This window comes from Oryctolagus cuniculus, chromosome 15 (assembly GCF_964237555.1).
Source record: "Oryctolagus cuniculus chromosome 15, mOryCun1.1, whole genome shotgun sequence".
NCBI classification, from domain to species: Eukaryota; Metazoa; Chordata; class Mammalia; order Lagomorpha; family Leporidae; genus Oryctolagus; species Oryctolagus cuniculus.
In genome coordinates, this window is record NC_091446.1 from 67,629,401 (window position 1) to 67,650,365 (window position 20,965).

Below are 20,965 nucleotides of genomic sequence, written 5' to 3' on the forward strand. Positions count from 1 at the left end.
AGTTCTTCTCTAAGGATTCCAAAATACTCTGAGTATTTTGTATTGGAATACTTTGTATTGGAATACTTTGTATTGGAATATTTTGTATTGGAATACTTCCAAACTAATTCTGTCAGACCAGAATTATACACATTTCAAAACCACACAAGAACAACAACGAACACTACAGACCAATATCCCCTGTGAACATAGATTCAATAAAAATCCTAGCAAATAAGATCAAATTGCATACCAAAAAGATCATTCATCCTGACCAAGTAAGATTTATCCCGGGATTACAGATATGGTCCAACATATTGCAGTCAATAAAACATAATATATCACATCAGGAGATTTAGGATGAACATCAGATGACCACCTCAGTAGATACAGAAAAAGCATTTGATACAATTCAACATCCATTCTTGATAAAAAAAAAAAAAAAAAAAAAAAACCTTTAAGAACTTGGGTATGGCAGGAACATAACAAAAGTTTACATATGACAAATCCATAGCAGACATAATATTGAATGAGAAAAAGAAACATTTTCTCTTAAGATCTGGAAATGACAACAATGTCTCATAATTCTTATTCAATATTGTACTAGATTTGTTTTTGTTTTTAGACAGGCAGAGTGGACAGAGAGAGAGAGAGAGAGAGAGAAAGGTCTTCCTTTTCTGTTGGTTCACCCCCCAAATGGCCGCTGTGCCTGGCGCGCTGCAGCCAGCGCATGGCACTGATCTGAAGCCAGGAGCCAGGTGCTTCTCCTGGTCTCCCATGTGGGTGCAGGGCCCAAGCACTTGGGCCATCTTCTACTGCCTTCCCGGGCCACAGCAGAGAGCTGGACTGGAAGAGGAGCAACCGGGACAGAATCCGGTGCCCCGACCGGGACTAGAACCCGGTGTGCTGGTGCTGCAGGTGGAGGATTAGCCTAGTGAGCTGCAGTGCCGGCTGTATTAGATGTTTTAACCTGAGAAATTAAGCAAGAAATAGAATATATAGAAACAGGAAAGAAAGAAATCAAATTATTTCTTGTTCTGCAGATGACATAAGTCTGTATGTACGAAAACCTAGACTTTATCAAAAGTCTGTTAGAACTGAAGAGCAAATTTAGTGGCATGGCCGAAAATACAGAAATGCAAAATCAGTAGCATTTTTACACTAATAACGAACTCACTGAGAAAGAAATTATAGAATGGGGCCATTGCTGTAGTGTAGCTGGTAAAGCCACTGCTTGCAGTGCCAGCATCCCATATGGACGCTGGTTCAAGACCCAGCTGCTCCACTTCCAATCCAGCTCTCTGCTACGGCCTGGGAAAGCAGTAGAAGATGGCCCAAGTCCTTGGGCCCCTGCACCCACGTGGGAGACCTGGAAGAAGTTCCCGGCCCATGGCTTCGGATCAGTGCAGCTCCAGCCATTGTGGCCAGTTGGGGCGTGGACCAGAGGATGGAAGACCTCTCTCTCTCTCCCTCTCGTGTGTGTGTGTGTGTGTGTGTGTGTGTATAACTCTGACTTTCGAATAAATATATAAATCTTTAAAAAAAAAAAGAAATTATAGGAGCAATTCTATTCACAAGAGCTACAGGAAAAAAAAAACCTGGAATAAATTTAACCAAGGATATCAAACAACTCTACAGTGAAAACTATCAAACGTTGCTAAAAGCAATTAAAAAAGACACAAAGAGTAGAAGACCTCCCATGTTCATGGATTGGAAGAATTACAACTACTAAAATACACATGCTACCAGAGCGACTTACAGATTCAATGGAATCTCCATTAAAAGATCCATAACATTCTTTTTAGAACTAGAGAAAAATCAGAAAAACACATAAAGGAAGAAAAGCCTCCAAATAGACAAAGCAATCTTGAACAAAAAGAACCAAGCCGGAGGGCTCTTCTTACTCTAGAGTGGTGTTCTTCATGTGGCTGGATTTCATCATTGGTAGTTTTATCCCCCATCCCCAGTGGGACTAATAGGAGCTGAAAATCTCAAGTTCAGTCACATTGGAAAATGTCTGCAATGTTTCTCCTCTTCTAGGGCAACAGCTTGGCTCACTGCTATGTTTGAAGTCTCCTATTTTCCCATAGTACCTAAATAATGTGCATTATTATTGAATATATATCATCACAATGGTTATTTGGTAATTGTGCATTATAGTCTTGAGTCTTAAAGTGCTTTTAAGAATTTGACCAGAATTCAACATTTTGTGTTATAGTACTAGCTCATCTGTACTTTCGTTACAAGTTTGCACTTGCCTCTTATTTTTATACGTCACCTTAAGTATGTCTCATAAAGCCCAGCATTGTGCTTTGTTTTTAATTTTTCTCCCAGCATTTTTGTACATTATTAAAATTTTATACAGTCAACTAAGTTGAAAGATTTTATAGTGAACATCCATGGATTTTGCTTTTAACTCCAACCTGAAATTCTTCATTTCTTAAGGAAAAGATTTAGTGAATTTAAAAATACTGATGTATGTTTTCATGTAATTAATCTTATTCTGTGGTATACTGTGGGGAGCAGCCCGGACTAGACTAAGTTACTGGAATTAAGACTTATTCTATGCATCTGCTCTCCCACAATATGGCGCTGGGAGAGAAGTAAACAGCTTCCGCACAGCTGCCTCCAGTTCAACTAATAAACTGTAGGACTTGCTCCTGATTGGAGGAGAGCAGCGTACTCGGCGTGTGGGCAGCCGAGTTAGGATTGGCGGAGGAGGACTATAAAGGAGGAGAGAGACGGCATGCACCAGGAACATCTATGGGGAACATCTAAGGGAACCCGTGCAGCCCCCGAGAGAACCGGCCGGCGGTGTGCCGCTCCCCTGCGGAAGTGGGGAATGTGGCTAGGGGGAACTGCCCTTCCACGGAGGTGGAAGGGATAGTAGCCAACCCGGGAAGAACCAGCAGCAAACCCGGGGAGGGCCGAGCAGACGAAAGAACAGCACAGGGTCCTGTGTTGCTCCTCCATGAAGAGGGGGAGCGACAGTATACTTTTTGTAATTACTTAATATTTCAACATGTGCTGTTTATTTTGTGATTCCCTTAAGTCATGTACTTCTTCCAAAGGATACTCATATCCAAAGATACTCAAATATATATATATACATATATTTATATATGTAAAATTATATTCTATACCTTTAACCATGTCTTTCTGTAAATTGTTAGTTTCTGTGTGGTAGACTTTTTGTGACAGCACAGTCTGGCTATAACACAAAGCTACTTACCTAGATTAGGTGTTGCTGTGAAGGTATTGAGTAGATATGATTAACATCTACAATCAATTGACTTTATGTTAAGGAGACTACTCTTGATAACTTGGGTGGATCTTACCCAATCAGTTTAAAGCAGGAAACCAGAGGTTTTCCTGAGAAAGAAGAAATTCCACCTGTGGATGACAGTATCAGCACCTGTCCACGAGTTTTCTCTCTATCCTACAGATTTTGACCCTGTTAGTCCCACAATCACATAAGACATTTCTCTGAAATTAATCAACTGATATGCAATCTGCCTTAACTTATCAGGTAAACATTATTTCTCAACTATCATACCTTGCAAGTAGTTCACATGGAAATTTTTGTTCACTGGTCAGGAACCATGACCACTACTTAAGAGACATAGAAAAAAAAAAAAAAAAACTAAAGCAGACCACTCATAATAGATCAATTGATGTGCACTCCATATATAAGCTCTCAATACCCACACCTTGATGGACCCCTCCCTTGGGGATTCCTCCTGGAAAGCAGGAGTCTGTTAATAAAATCTACTTTCACTTGCTTTGCTCACCACTCTTTATTGTCCACATCATACCTCTTCATCACCATGAGACAAAGAACTGACTCTAAGCTACTGTATCAATGCCAATGCCACTATGAAACTCATACAAAAAGGTACATGTCTTTGGTTCCATTTTAGAGGTCTTTGCTCTGGCTTTCTTCATACCGTGTATATCATAGATTGAATATGTTCCCATCAAATTCATATGATAGCATTTGTGGTGAAGTCAATGAGAAGTTTTGACATTTTGATGACATCAGAATGATATTCCCATGATATGTTTAGGGCCTTATAAGACAATAAAGAGTGGGGCTGCTGCTGTGGCACTGAGGATAAACTGCCACCTGCAGTGCCAGCTTCCCATATGGGCCCTGGTTCAAGCCTTGGCTGCTGTACTTCTGATCCAGCTTCCTGCAGATCCCTTTGACTCCTGATACCCATGTGGAAGACCTGGATAAAGCTCCTGGCTCTGGCTTTAGAGTGGCCCAGCCCTGGCCATTGCAGCTATTTTGGGAGTGAACCAGCAAATAGATGATCACTTGGCTTGCTCTCTCTACCTCTCCCTCCCTCCAACTTGGCCTTTCATATAAATAATTACATCTTTAAAATAAAAGACAGGGAATGGTGGTCAGAGTTCAATCACTCTTTCTACCATATGAGGATATAGTGAGAAGGCAGCCATCTGCAAGACAGGAACCAAATCTGCAGAGCACCTTGATGTTGGATTTCACAACCTCCAGAGCTGTTAGAAACAAATGGATGCTGTTTATGCTACCCAGCCTATGGTAGTTTGTTGTAACAGCCTGAGCTGAGACAGTGCCCCCTCCCCACAGGGCAAATACTCTGCAAGCCAAGATGAACTATGTACTGAAAGGCTGAATAGAAGTATTCCCATATAAACCTTATCGTAATGACCAAACACCATAGTGTTGTCAGCCCAAAGCACTCTGAACTTACCCCCAGGGCTTTAAAGTAGCAAATGTAAAGATACATTACCTTCAAAAGGAATAATAGAAGCCTTGTGTTTCCAGACAAATAATGGCATCCCACAGACAACAGAGTGACATGTCTAAAGTTCTGAAAGAAAACAGCTGCCACCATAAAATTCTATACCCAGCACAAATATCCTTGAAAAGTAAACACAAAAGTTCAATTTCCAGACAGACTGAAAGAAAACATGGACTAAATAAATACTAATGAGCATCCTGGGGGGTGGATGTTCAGCACAGTCGCTTAAGACTCCATATGAGATGCCAGCATCCCATATTGCAGTGCCTAGTTCAACTCCTATTGCTTCCATTTTCCATCCAGTTTCCTACTAATGTGCACACTTGGGGGAAGTAGATGATGGCTCAAGCACTTGGGTCCCAACAACCACTTGGGTTGCATTTTATAATGTTTAGGGCAGTCCCTAAAAGAGCAGAATAAAACTTCGTAACAAGAAACCACGAAATATTTTATTTAATTAACGTTTTATTAATTTTATAAAATTATTTTATAATTGATAATTTCATTAATTTAATATTTTATTAACAGGAAATCACAAAAATGTTTTATTAAAAAGGGAGAAATAGGAGCAAGAATAGATGGTAAATGAGTAGCAAGATGGTAGTTATTGAACGCAATATATTGGTAGCAATGTAAGATACCTGAATGTCAACTAAAAGACAAGATATTAGACTGGATAAAAACCAAAAATTATGCTCACAAGAGATAACTTAAGAAACTTAGAGAGGTTGAAAATTAAAATGCTCAAAAAATATGGAAACACTTTAAGAAAATTGATGTAATATTACATGAAAAATGAAGCATTACTACAGATAGTTTCATGATGACAAACAAAAGTTTCATTCTCTGGGAATGTAGAAAAATTATGAACATAAAAATTATTTCAAAATACCTAAAGCCATAATTGGCTGGACTACAAGGAGAAATAAATGAATTCTTATGAAAAATGGAAGAATATAATCTTAGTAATTTATATAATAAGATGAAAAATTAATGAGAATACAGAGTTCATTAACAACATAATTAACAAACATGAATCTAATAAAGGGCCCTACATGAAACAATGACAGTCACATTGTTTTCCAGTAGACATCGAACATTTCCCTAAATTTCTGACATGCTAGAGCTTCAGGTTCATCTCACTTTAGGGTTCTCATCTTTGGCACTACTGACACTTGGTGTTAAATTGTTCGCTCTTGTCAATCTGTCCTGTGCATTATTTGATGTTTAGCTGCATTCTTGGCCATTATTCATCAGATGCCAGTATCAGCTCCCCTCTTGTAGTTATGACAACAAATGTCTCCAAATATTGCCAAATGTTCTCAGGGGGGTGAGGAATCTATGATTTACAGCATATTCTTTTAAAGTGGTTTAATGAATAACAAAAGTTTACTAAGAACTCCCCACAGTGTGCAATGAAGTAATACAATTATACATGACCCACAGACAAAGAAACAATCACAATGAAGATTACAAAATATTTAACTTGAATTATTGGGAAATAAAGGCTACCAAAACTGATGCAGTGCAGCCTGAGATGTTCTTGGAAGAACACACACAGCAGCCAACGCATATATAAAACAGAAGAAAGAGTAAAAGTCAAGTACATGAGGGTTAGGACTTCTGGCTATGGCTAACTGATTAACAAATTTGTCTCTCAAAAGTGACTATAAAGTTGAATAAAACTAACAAAATTGAATCAGACCATCACTCTGGAATTCTATCAAAGCCACACAACAATCTATGATAAACTGCTGAGCTGAGGGCAAAGACAATGGACTCTGGAGTATTCAGACCTGGGTCCAGGACTGCGCCCATTGCTCTAACACCAACAGCTAATGCGGGCATTCAACCAGAGTGCAGCAGGCCGGAGGGACCCACATCTGACAAAGTTAAGAGGACACATTCTTAGAGGAGCAGTAGGTAATGCCCATGTTCAATGGGACTGACTTCTAAGACAAGGGCAAAAGCCAATGTCTCCATTCTTATAGCCCAAGATTCTGATCATCACTGGAGCAAGCATATTCTTGGATGGTTCCTGTGACTGCACACCTGACATAGGACTAAAGAGGCCAGAGGACAGTAACACATAGGGCAAACTGAAAATATCCTGGATTGTTAATGCCCTGTTTTTAGAATATACAAATAGCTACTGTGACTTAAAAATAATTGCAATTAAAATGTAGATAAATATATGAGTAGTTATTTCACAGGGCATGCATAGAAATGGTTAATAAGCAGACAAACAGACACTTAACTATTAGAGAAGTAGAAATTAAAATCAGAGTATCAGTCCATATACCAGAATGGTTATAGTGGAAAAAATAAAAAAGCAATTTCAAATATTGATAAAGATATGGAGAGGGACTGGCATTGTGGTGTAATGGGTTAATACCCATTATGTAATGGGTGATACCAGCATCCTATATGGGCACAGGTTTGAGTCCTTGCTGCTCCACTACTAATCCAGCTATTTGCTAGTGAGACTAGGAAAGCAGTGCAAGATGGCCCAAGTCCTTGGGCCCCTTACCCATGTGGGAGACCTGGATGAAGTTCCTGGCCTCTGGCTTCAGCCAGGCCCAACCCTGGCCATTGTGACTATATGGGGAGTCAACCAAAAGATGGAAGGTCTATTTCTCCCTTTCTCTAACTTTGTCTTTGAAATAAACATAAATCTTTAAAAAAAAAAGAATATGGAGGAAAGGACAATACTGTGCATTGATGAATCTAAAACAGTGTAGAAACCTTGTAAAACTGGCCATTTCTTTAAAAAACAAATTTAAATTTACTGTATGACCCAGTGTTTCTTTTTTAAAAAAAGTTTTCTTTTGAATTGAGAGGCAGAGATAGATATGGACAGCTTCCATTCACTTGTTCCTTCCCCCAATGGCTGCAAAAGCTAAGGCTAGACAAGGGTGAAGCCAGGAACTCAGAACTCAGCCAAGGTCTCCCACATGGATCCAGGGACCCAACAACTTAAGCCATCACTTGTTGCCTCACAGTATGCACACTGACAGGAAGCTGGAATCAGAAGCAGGGCAGGACTCTAAGCAGTATCTCAGTATAGCTTGTGTCCCCTTAATTGCTGTCCCAAATGCTCACCCTGACTTGATATTCCTAACCCAATAACCTACCCAGCAGAAATGAAAACAAACACATGTCAACCAAGACCCATACATCACTTTTCAAGCTACACCTGTCATTCATTTGTATTTATGTATTTTCTCACCCCACCCTTCCTCCCTTCCTCAGAGCCCTCTCGGAAGATCAAGAAACAGGAAATATTTACAAATATCAACAACGAATAAGGGGATGAGAAATTCAGATCCCTTAAATGTTAGGATGAGGCTACCATGAACATTTTAGTTCACAAACTTGAAAACCTAGATGAATTACTTTTTTGAAAATAGAAACTAATCAAAAAACCTTCATTTTTAAAACTGACACAGAAGAAATAGAAAATATGATTATTCTTCTGATAGAAAAACTGAAAATTTAAAATCTTTTCCAAAGAAATCTACAAGTTCAGATGCCACACTGGAGGATTCTCCCAAACATGAACAAGCAACATCAATCTTACACAAAGTTTTGAGAGAAGAGAAAATGTGGGTGTGGCCTCCATCTAATTTTATGTGGCTAGCATAATCAACACAAAACCAGAATAAGAACATTATGGAGGCCGGCGCCGCGGCTCACTAGGCTAATCTCCGCCTTGCGGCGCGGCACTCCGGGTTCTAGTCCCGGTTGGGACACCGGATTCTGTCCCGGTTGCCCCTCTTCCAGGCCAGCTGTCTGCTGTGGCCAGGGAGCGCACTGGAGGATGGCCCAGGTGCTTGGGCCCTGCACCCCATGGGAGACCAGGAGAAGCACCTGGCTCCTGCCATCCGATCAGCACGGTGCGCCGGCCGCAGCGCGCTGGCCGCGGCGGCCATTGGAGGGTGAACCAACGGCAAAGGAAGACCTTTCTGTCTCTCACTGTCCACTCTGCCTGTCAAAAAAAAAAAAAGAACATTATGGAAAAGAAAAATTGCAGATTGAATTCCCTCATAAGTTTTATGACAATTGTAAACAAATACCAACGAAGAAATCTAAAGATTTTAAAACAATCTATACAACTTATTTGGGTATATGCAAGGAATGAAAATTTGGATCCACATTCAAAAATCAGTTCAGTAAGTGAAAGGGAAATTCTTTAACAAGTAAGAAATCTTTAACAGAATTTTACAGCTAACACCAAACTTTGAGATCAAATGTTAAAATCCTTCCACTGAGTTCAGGAACAAGACACAGATGGCAACTATCACTACCCTATTTAGCCTTGTAGGAAAAGTTGTAGCCAATTCAGTAACAATGGTAAATGAAACAGCTAGTATAAGAGATTTGGAAACTAAGAAAAAAAACTGTATTACTTGCTGATGACATGATTATTTCATAGAAAATGTTTTGAAATCTATAAAAATAGTAAGTAAATTTAGAAAGAATCTAAGAAACAAGTTTGATATAAAAATTGATTGTATTACAAAGTACCAGAAACAAACACTTAGCGAAAATTTTGAAATGCCATTTATAACAGCATGATAAAACACCAATTCTGGGGAGTAATACTGATGAGTGATATACAAATTCTCTATATTGTAAAGTACCAAGAAACACTTAGAGAACTTGAGTTTAAATAAAAGGAGTGAAATAATGTAGTCGTGTATTGAAAGATGTATTTGTGTAAAAATATTGGTTCTCTCCAAATTTATCTATAGATTTCTAAGACAGACACAGCATGTACATGCAGGATCCATTTTCAGGTTACATAGATCAAGCACACTATTATATTGTGCTCACTGAATAGCTACAGGGATGCATGAAGAGCAAGGCAAATCAACGTGAGTGAACACAGGGACTACCCTTTCCCTCCCATGCTTTTTCAAAATGTATTTGTTCACTGAAATAGATAAAAGCTACAACTGCCCCACGCGATGTTCAATGTACGTGGATGTAGCATCTGAGACAATTCTAAGACGAAGTGGCAGGGCACATGTTCTACCTTCCACATGACATAGTCAGATACTGAATTCTAAGTAGATGGCTAAACATTAAGACTGTTTTATAATCCCTGGAATAAACAACCAAAAAAAAGGGATGAAGAAATCCCACAGCAGATAACTCAATATCAAACACCAAAAAATGTTCAAATAACCCACAAAGAGATAGCAAAGAGGTAATAAAAATGATAAAATAGATTTCAACATGTCAATTTCACCAAATATTAATGGGTTAAACGTGCCATTTAGAAGGTAATCAGAACTGATAAAAACATGTTACAAGGGTAAGAAGCCATAATGGTTAATTTTAGCTATCAGCCTGCCCCAGAATCCTGGAAAAGCATTACTCTAGGTGTGCCCAGGAGCACATTTCCAGAAAACATTAGCATGTGCGTCTGAGTGGCTGAGGTCTCTGTGGGAGGGCCCATCGTTGGCTACCAAGGCTGGCAAGAATCAATGGAGAAGCTGGGTTGGGGGCCTGCCTCTCTGCTTCCCTCCCTCCCTCCCTCTGCACTGAGACACACTTCACTTCAGAATCCCAGGCTTGCTTGGTTTTGGACTCCAGGAGTTACACAAGCAGCCGCTTTGCTGACAGTCAGGCTTTCTGCCTCCAGCTGAGAGGCAACACCCCTGGTGTCTGTCTGTGAATGCTCTGAATTTGGGTTCCGCCCCGTGACCAGCATCCCAGGGTCTCTAGCCTGCAGACCACCATCATATGAATCCTCAGTTCTATAATCTTTAGAGAGCTTTTTCTCCTAATAAGTTCATCCTCATTTATCTATATACATATCCCATCAGTTTTCTCTGGAAAATTGACCAATACCTTGGGGCTGGCTCTGTGGTGTAGTAGTGCCAGTATTCCATATGGGCACTGGTTTGAGTCCCGGCTGCTCCACCTTTTTTTCTTTTCTTTTCTTTGACAGGCAGAGTGGACAGTGAGAGAGAGAGAGACAGAGAGAAAGGTCTTCCTTTGCCGTTGGTTCACCCTCCAATGGCCGCCACGGCTGGTGCGCTGCAGCCGGCGCACCGCGCTGATCTGATGGCAGGAGCCAGGTACTTCTGGTCTCCCATGGGGTGCAGGGCCCAAGCACTTGGGCCATCCTCCACTGCACTCCCTGGCCACAGCAGAGAGCTGGCCTGGAAGAGGGGCAACCGGGACAGAATCCGGTGCCCCGACCGGGACTAGAACCCGGTGTGCCGGTTCCGCAAGGTGGAGGATTAGCCTAGTGAGCCACGGCACCAGCCTGGCTGCTCCACTTCTAATCCAGCTCTCCAATACGGCCTGGAAAAGCAGTGGAAGATGGCCTAAGTCCTTGGGACCCTGCACACGTGTGGGGGATATGGAGGATGCTCCAGGTCCTGGCTTCAGATCAGCGCAGCTCCGGCCGTTGCTGCCAATTGGGGAGTGAACCATTGGATGGAAGATCTCTCCTCTCTCTCCTCTCCTCTCCTCAACTCTGCCTTTCAAATAAAATAAATAAATCTTAAGAAAAAGGGGCCGGCGCTGTGGCACAGTGGGTTAACACCCTGGCCTGAAGCGCCAGCATCCCATATGGGTGCCGGTTCTAGTCCTGGCTGCTCCACTTCCAATCCAGCTCTCTGCTATAGCCTGGGAAAGCAGAAGATGGCCCAAGTCCTTGGGTCCCTGTACCCGCATGGGAGACCTGGAGGCTCCTGGCTCCTGGCTTTGGATGCGCATAGCTCTGGCTGTTGCAGCCATCTGGGGAGTGAACCACGGATGGAAGACCTCTTGCTCTCTCTGCCTCTCCTCTCTCTGTGTAACTCTGACGTTCAAGTAAATAAATCTTTAAAAAAAAAAAAGAAAAGAAAATAAAATTGACCAAAACCGAAACTATAGAAAATCGCTCCAAGTATGATAGAAATGGGTTTTCAGCAAAAAGAAAACAAAGATGTATCTTGAAAATACTAAAAACAACAACAACAACAAAAAACCTGAAGTGTCGACGTTAATATCAGAGTAGGATTAGAGGAAAAAAGAAATTGCCAAGGATTATAATGGACAATACACAATGATAACTTATCAATTTACAAGGAACACAACAACTCCCAATAGGTATATAGCTAACTACAGAGGTTTAGGAGCAACAGAGGTTTAGAGGTTTAGGTTAGTATGGACTGCATTGTTTCCTTCCCCAAAATGTACTGAATGAGCCCGCCTCAATAGAAATGAGATCTTCAGAAGGAGAGGAGAGCAGACAGAAATGGAGACACAGGAGAATTCACCACATGACGATGGAGGCAGTGTGGAGCGGCGTCTCTCCAGGCCGAGCTTTCTGGCAGCACCAGACGCTAAGAGGAAGGCACGCCTCCTCCACCAGAGATTTCATGGGGAGCGTGGTTCTGCTGCATCTGAGTTTTGCACATCCACCAAAACTGGGAGAGAATAAGTTTCCATTGCTTTAAGCCTACACACAGTTTGGGAAAATTTCTTACAATACTGCAGGAAGGCTAATACTGTAACTGAACCAAAAGGACAGGTAGGAAAATTCAGACTTAATAATTCTGGGGGGAAATACACCATTCCTGTCTGATCTGTAAACTATAGAAAGCCAGTAAAGACTTAGCCAGTCTTAACATTATCAGCCAACCCAATTTAATTGACATTCATAGAACATTTCACACAACAGTAGTATACACATTATTTTCAAGGGTACATGGAACATTGAGCAAGACAAACTACATTAAAGGTCACACAACAAACCTTAAAATATAGAAATAATACAACATGTCTTCAAACTGTAATGGAATTAAACTAGAAACTAATAAGATATCAGGGGAAAATTGGTTACTTGGGAAGTTCAATAATATTGTTGCTGAACCTGTAAGCCAGACTTATCAAAAGTAAAAAAGGAAAGAGACATAAATTATCAATATCTGTAAAGAAAATGTATCTTAAGATTTCAGACATTAAAGTGCTAAGAATATGCTATGTGCAATTCATGCCTATAAAATTTTACAATTTAAGTAAAACATTAATTCCTCAAAACCTAGAAACCACCAAAATTCTCAGGTAGAAATAGTAACTTGATCAGATTTTTATCTTTTTAAAGTAGTTGAATTCTTAGTTAAAAACCTTGAAGGAGAAGCTTAAGAAGACAAAAGACAAAGAATCTATGTGCAGATGATTCACTGATGAATTCCGCCAATTTTTAGGGAAAAAAATGATACCAGTCACGTACAGTAAATATATGGGGCACATGTGCAGGGGCCAGCATTGTGGCTCATCAGCTTAAGCTGCCACCTGCGATTCTGACATCCAGGATTGGTGCTGATTTGCATCTCAGCTGCCCTGCTTTGCATTCAGCTCCCTGCTCACGCAGGAGAAGCAGTCAAATATGGCCCTAGAATTTAGGTCTAGGTCCCCATGTGGGAGACCTAGATGAAGCTCCTGGCTTCAGCCTGGCCCAGCCCTGGCCATTGAGGCCATTCAGGGGAGCGAACCAGCAGATTACAGATTCATCTCTAACTCTTTCTTACAAATAAATCTTTCAAGGAAAAAAAAAAATCCTTTCAAACCCTGTTGACTGATATAACTTGGAAACACCATTAGCGGAATCCAGTGAAAACATATTTTAACCCCCCTTTTCTGATCTTAGATATATATTTAGCATAAACATACACACACACTGTAAGATATAAACACAAATACGTATTGAAGAACTGCTTTTAATAACAAAACCTGGGGGCGACGCTGTGGCATAGTAGGTAAAGCTGCCGCCTGCAGTGCCGGCATCCCATGTGGGCTCCAGGTCACATCCCGGCTGCTCCCTTCCAATCCAGCTCTCTGCTATGGCCTGGGAAAGCAGAAGATGGCCCAAGTTCTTGATCCTCTGCACCAACGTGGGAGACCTGGAAGAAGTTCCTGGCTCCTGGCTCTGGATTGGCACAGCTCCGGCAGTTGCAGCCAATTGGGGAGCGAACCAGTGGATGGAAAACTTCTGTCTCTCTCTCTGTGTAACTCTGACTTTCAAATAGATAATTTTTTTTGTTTTTAAACTTTTGTTTAATAAATATAAATTTCCAAAGTACAATTTTTGGATTACAGTGGCTTCCCCCCCCCCCATAATCCCCCTTCCACCTGTAACCATCCCACCTCCTACTCCCTCTCTCATCCCATTCTTCCTCAAAGTTAATTTTCAAATATCTTTATATACAGATCAACTTATTATGTACTAAGTAAAGATTTCAACAGTTTGCACCCACACAGATACACAAAATATAAAGTACTCTTTGAGTACTAGTTTTACTGTTAATTTGCATAGCACAACACATTAAGGACAGAGATCCTACATGGGGAGTAAGTGCACAGTGACTCCTGTTGTTGATTTAACAATTGACGCTCTTATTTATGACCTCAGTAATCACCCGAGGCTCTTGTCATGAGCCACCAAGGCTACGGAAGCCTCTTGAGTTCACAAACTCCGACCTTATTTGGACAAGGCCAAAATCAAAGTGGAAGTTCTCTCCTCCCTTCAGAGAAAGGTACCTCCTTTTTTGATGGCCCATTCTTTCCGCTGGGATCTCACTCAGAGATCTTTCATTTAGGTTTGTTTGTTTTTGCTGCAGCATCTCACCTTTCCACACCTGAGAAACTCTCATGGACTTTCTAGCCAGATCCGAATGCCTTAAGGGCTGATTCTGAGGCCAGAGTGCTGTTTAGGGCATCTTAGATTCTATGAGTCTGCTGTGTATTCTGCTTCCCATGTTGGATTGTTCTCTCCTTTTTAATTCTATTAGTTATTATTAGCAGACACTAGTCTCGCTTAATTGATCCCTTTGACACTTAATCCTATCTTTATGATCAATTATGAACTGAAACTGATCACTTTGACTAGTAAGATGGCATTGGTACACGCCACGTTGATGGGATTGATTTGGAATCCCCTAGCACGTTTCTAGCTCTACCATTAGTGGTAAGTCTGAGCGAGCATGTGCCAAACTGTACATCTCCTCCCTCTCCAAATAAATAATCTTTAAAAAAAAATCTGAAAACCCTCAAAATGTCTATCACCAGTACATAACTTGTGAGATAATTTCATTGTAAACCAGTGAGATTGAATGAGCTTCTGTAAGACTTAAAATTGTGAAATTCCATCCTGTTAACAATGAACAAATAAAGCCAGGTACAGAGAAATACAATCCTTATTATCCACATGAAATTCAAAAACAGAGAGGACTATTTAATGTGCTAACTGTCACTATGGTTGTTACCTTTGGAGGAACAATGACTAGAAGGGCCTCAAAGGCTCTTCTGTGATGCGGTTGTGTTGTACTTCTGTATCTGGGGTTTTATGACTGCGATCCCATTGTGGAAAATCCACTGAGTTCTGCTCCATAATGTGTGTGTGGTATCTGGTATGTATGTTATACATTTTTCTTAAGATTTCTAAATGTAAATAAAAATCTGCTTGATGTTACCACACCTACCTCAAACAGTCCCTTTAGAGCATCTAATGTACATGCTTAGAATCAATTTTGACTTCCAATTATGGACTCCAAATTAAACACATGCAGATAGATGATGATAAATAGAGTGCATAGATAGATGGATGTTAGATGCATAGCTACAGAGGCAACAGATGGATGGAGGTTAAATAGATATAGATGGATGCTAAATGCTAGATGACTAGATAGATATGTACATACATACTCAGAGCTCCTTGGAGAGACTCATTACAAGTTTGGGGGTAGAAGAGAAGACCTTGATGTTGTGACAAATCAAGAATCTCTGTAGTGGTTCCAGAGAATAGTGTTCAAAATAAGAAGGTTGCCAAGTTGTCTTGTATTGAAAATTACAGACTTTATAAAATCAAAGCCCTATAATTACAAATAGTGGATTTTGTTTACTTACTGCAATAGACTAAATGATAGTGCCCCAACCCCACAAATTCACAGGCTAAAATCTGAATCCTCAGTCAGATGGTCCTAGGATGTGTGGTTGTTGGGAGGTGATTAGGCAGTGAGAGCGGAATCCCCGGAATGGGATTAGTGCCCTTATAAGAGACCCCACAGAGCTCTTTGCCACCACAGAGGGGAAGAAGAAAAGTAGGCTCCTTGCAACCAACAAGAGAATACTTGGCTACAACCCAACCCTGCTGGCCCCTTCATCTCAGACTTCTGGCCTTGAAAATTGTGAGAAATACATGTTTGTTGTTTAAGCCCCCCAGTCTTTGGTAGTTTTTGTTACAGCAGACTGAATTGGCTACTATAGCTATCAAACACTATGAATGATCCTTAAAAGGCCAGATAAAGTATACAAAGGAAAAAGCCACAAATGATCAAAATTGGTCAAATCCAATGAATAGAATAGTTTATTCCTTTGCTCTATCATGTACTTTCTCTTCATTGTGTGCTTCAAGTGATAACTGTAGACTCCCTGTGAGATATATCTATATCTATATCTATATCTATATCTATATCTATATCTATATCTATATATATATAAATGCCTGATACAAAATAAAACAGCAGAATAACCAAGGTCCAAACCAACAGCACCTTGTGGCAGGTTGAATCTGCGTTCCATGAGTACTGATCTGCACCTGCTATTTATTTTATGGGAGGCTCAGAGACCCCAGGTGCCCTCCCTGTATCTGGTATCAAGGAGCAAGCTGTCATCTTACGTCTGATCCAAGGATATTTCCTATGTTTATCCACTAGGAAATATCACACCTCTATGTCTGCTGATGCCTTTCACCATCGCTGTCCTACTCAACAGTGGTGCACATGGACACCACTGAGACATTCTGGAACCTTCTTGGTGGACATGTGGAGAACTGCTCCTTATGAGCACGCTTGATCCAAAATCTGACATAGGAAATGCTCCAAAATGCAAAACTTTATTTTTTTTTAAATTTTGTATTAACGTGTAATATTTGTACATTTTTAAGGGGCATAATGCAACTTTAACACACATGTCAAGCCCGAACCAACCATGCTAGGCAGGTGACCTTTCCGGTTTCCTTGTCTCTTCTGTATGTGTAGAGCCTACTGTCCCTTCCCTTCCCTTTCTTTATATAGAAGAGCACACATTATCCTGAGCCATCACCACCCACTGTGTTGTGACCCAGGAAGCTGCTGTCTTCTCCCTACTGTACTTTTACACCCTTTATCCACCCTTTCCCATCCCCCTCTCCACACTGTCCCAGCCTCTAGTAATCTCTACCTTAAATTCAGATTGAATATATAAACCAAAACTTTTTGAGCACTAACATTGCACTCAAAGAGTTTCAGATTTTAGAGCATTTTGGATTTTCAGATTAGGACGCTCTGTTGGTAAAGTCTATGCAAATATTCAAGATTATGAAAAGGAAACCCAAAATCAGATATACTACTTGTCTCAAACATTTCAGTTAAGGTATACTCAACCTGTGGAAAGGAGTTTATGGACCGATTTTGTCTTGGAGCGACAGGATTATATTCATGTTGTATATAGTAAGTACTCCAGCTATCGTGTGGCATCCGATTGTTGGGGGTGAGACAACGTGCAGCTGAAGTAAGACAAGCCATGACACATTGGCCCATTTCACCAAACTTGTGCTGCCAACGATAGCTTCAGCCTCACACTGGACATGCTTAAACCAAGTATTTCTAATGAGCAATGTAACCAAGTGCACAGACAAGAAATGATCGACTCTTAGTACTATCGATTTCAATATAAAAGAAGAAATGGAAGAGGCATCTCTCATTGAAGTCTCAGCTCAAGTTACTGGAAAATGCCCTGGGGAATGGTCTGGAGTTGAAGGCTCCAGATGAGAGGCCAAGGTAAAAGAAGGCGACCCACCAAGGCTATATGGCAGACCATGTAACCAAGCTCTGCTTTCCCTATGAATTTTGTTAATGAATATACATAATAAAATTTGGAGCACCTGTAAGAAACTAATGGATTTTGGGACACAAATAAGCTATGAAAATGGAACCATTAGACACAGAAATATGATCAGCTCAGTAACGAATAATGAGATTGAGTCAATAATAAAGGAAAATTCTGTAGTAAAATAAAAGCTCACAACAGGTGACTTCATGCCTGAGTTCTTCCAAACTTTAAAGGAAGAATTAGACAATTTTTCACAAAGTATGCCAAAATATTTAAAGGGGAAAAGTATTCCAAATTTATTGAGGCCAGCATTACTCTGATAACAAAACCAGGCAAGAACAAAAAACTATAGACCAATAACCCCAGTGCTTGTAAATATAAAAATTCTAAATAAAATACTAGCACATGGAATGCAGAAGCATGTAAGGTCATTTGCTGTTATCACGTGAGATTTTTCAAGAAAATACAAAGATGGTTCAACAGATGCAAATCAATACATGTAAGACTTCAATAAAATAAATGATAAAAGTGATCATCTCAATAAATTTGAGAAAACTCAACATCTATTCGTGATTAAAATCCTAAGCAACTCAGGTATAGAAGGATCTTACTCAACATAGTAAACATCATCTTAGACAAATCCACAATGAATATCATATCAAATAGGGAAAAGATGAAAGCATTTCTTCCAATTTCTGAAACTAGAAGAAGTTATGTACTCTCAGAACTCTTATTCAATACTGCATATAGTCTTAGGCAATATTAGGAAAAAGAAAATAAAAGGCACACAAATAGAGGGAGATGAAGTTAAACTATTTCTGATAGCATGATGCTATATATAGAAAAACCTAGATTCCACCAAAATAGATCTGACACGTGATTCAATAAATGTTAATATAAAACTAAATACCATGTTTATATGGCAGTAACTCACTGAAAAGGAAATTATGAAAAAATTAAATACCTGGAAATTAGTCTAACCAAGGAAGTAGAAGACCTCTCCAGTAAAAATTATGAGACATTGATTAAAAAGAACTAAAGAAGACTTGAAAATATTCAAAGGTCTCCCATGTCCACGGATTTGAAGAAGTAACACTTTTTAGATGTCCATACTACCAAAAGCAATTGTGAGATTCAATGAGATCACCATTAAAACATAAAAAGGTATCCTTCAAAGTACTTCAAGGCAAAAACAAATTCTGACATTTATATGGATGCACAAAATACCCCAAATAGTCAAAGCAATCTTGAACAAGAACAAGGTTGGAAGCATGGCAATACTACATAGGGCATAGAACAATGCTACTGAAGCCAAAGCAGCATGGTATGGGCATAAAAACAGCCTCATAGATCAATAAAATAGAAGGGATCCAAGAAATCCATCGGCACATTTATAGAAACGGATCCTGTGAAACGATGCCAAAAACTTACACTGGAAAAAGGACAGTCTTCTCAGTAAATGATGCTGGGGAGACTGGATATCCATGTGCTCAAGATCGAGATCTCGCATTCTGTGCAAAAATCAGCTCAAAATGGATCAAAAAATCTAAATTTCAGATGTGAAACTATTAAATTATTAGTCTAAAACATATCAAGGTTCATACAGGAAGTGAGTATTTTATAGTATGCCCAAAGGCACATGCGACAAAAACACAGATAAATGGGATTACATCAAACTAGAAAAGTTCTGCTCAGAAAGAAAATGATCAGAGTGAAGAAACAAGTGACAGAATGAGAGAAAATATTTGCCAACTATTCAAAAGATTAAAATTCAGAATATTGAAGGAATTCAAAAACAGCAACAAATAATGTAGTTAAGAAATGCACAAAGTCTAAGTAGACATTTCTCAAAATATAAATAGCCAATAAACACATTTTAAAATGCTTAAAATCACCAGCCGTTAAGGAAATCAAAGTCAGTACTATAATGAAATCTCACTCCAGTTCAATTAGTTATTGTGAAAAAGTTAAAACAAGGCAAAAACTAATGCCGGCAAGGAGGAAGAGAAAAGGCAAGTGTCATATATACTGTGGGGATGCAAATTAGTACATCCATAATGGAGAACACTTTGGAGGTTCTTCACAAAACTAAAACCACATTTCACATATGACCCACCTACCCCACTCTTGGTATACATCTGAAGGAAATTAACTCAGATTATCAAAGACATTCATGAGCTCTTCTGCTCATTAAAGCATTCTTCCTAACAGGCAAGCTATGGAATAAACCTAGGTATTCACAGATGAATAGATGGGTTAAAAAAAAAAAAAAGTTATGTGGGACTGGCAGTGTAGTGTAGAGGGTAAAGCCGCCTGAGACACCAGCATCCCATATGGCCACCAGTTCTAGTCCCAGCTGTTCACTTCCAATCTGGGAAAGCAGAGGAAGATGGCCCAAGTGTTTGAGCTCTTTCACCTACATGGGAGACCTGGAAGAAGCTCCTTACTCCTGGTAGTACAGCTCAGCTCCAGCCATTGCAGCAGCCATTTGGGGAGTGAACCAGCAGATGGAAGACCTCTCTCTGACTCTCCTCTCTGTGTCTAACTCTGCCTTTCAAATAAAATAAAATCAATATTAAAAAGATGGTGGATGCACATACACACACACAAAATGCAGTGTCATTCAATTATGAAAATTCATTGACATTTGCAGCAACATGGATGGGACTTGCAGTCATTTGGTGAAAAAAGCCAGACACAGAAAGACAAATACTACATGTTCTGTCTCATGTCATAGTTAAAAGACAAAGTTGACCTGAACTCAGAATAGCGATTACTAGTGAGACTGGGGAGGGTTGAGGGGCATGTGTAGGAGAAGGTTGGATAAAGGGTACAAAACAATTATAAATAATAGGTTCTAGTGTCCCACAGCACAGCAGGGCAACTGTAGTTTACAATATTGTATGATATGTAGGTGAACTTGTCATCTTTCCATCCAACTGTTGTTAATAATCCTTGCCTGTATTCCCACTGAACCTGGGTCTTTTTATCTGCTGAACTCTATCTGGTAGAGCACTAAGCCTTTGACTGTAATGTAAGTTAAAAGTATGTTGTCTCAAAAATAGAGAGGGAGGGAGAAAAGGAATGTCATTGTATTCTTAAAATTGTTCATATGGGAAAAAAATCAAATTAAAACCCTCCCCCCAAAAAAACCCAAAAACCAAAAATCTGGGGAAAAGGAACTGAGAGGCTCCAAAGGTGGGGAAGGGTGGAGGGGGTAAGATTACAACTCACCTGATCTCATCAGTTTATACTATGTACATGTGCTGAAATATTGCACAGTGCCCCATAAAGACATACAGTATCATGTTATACAAAAATTC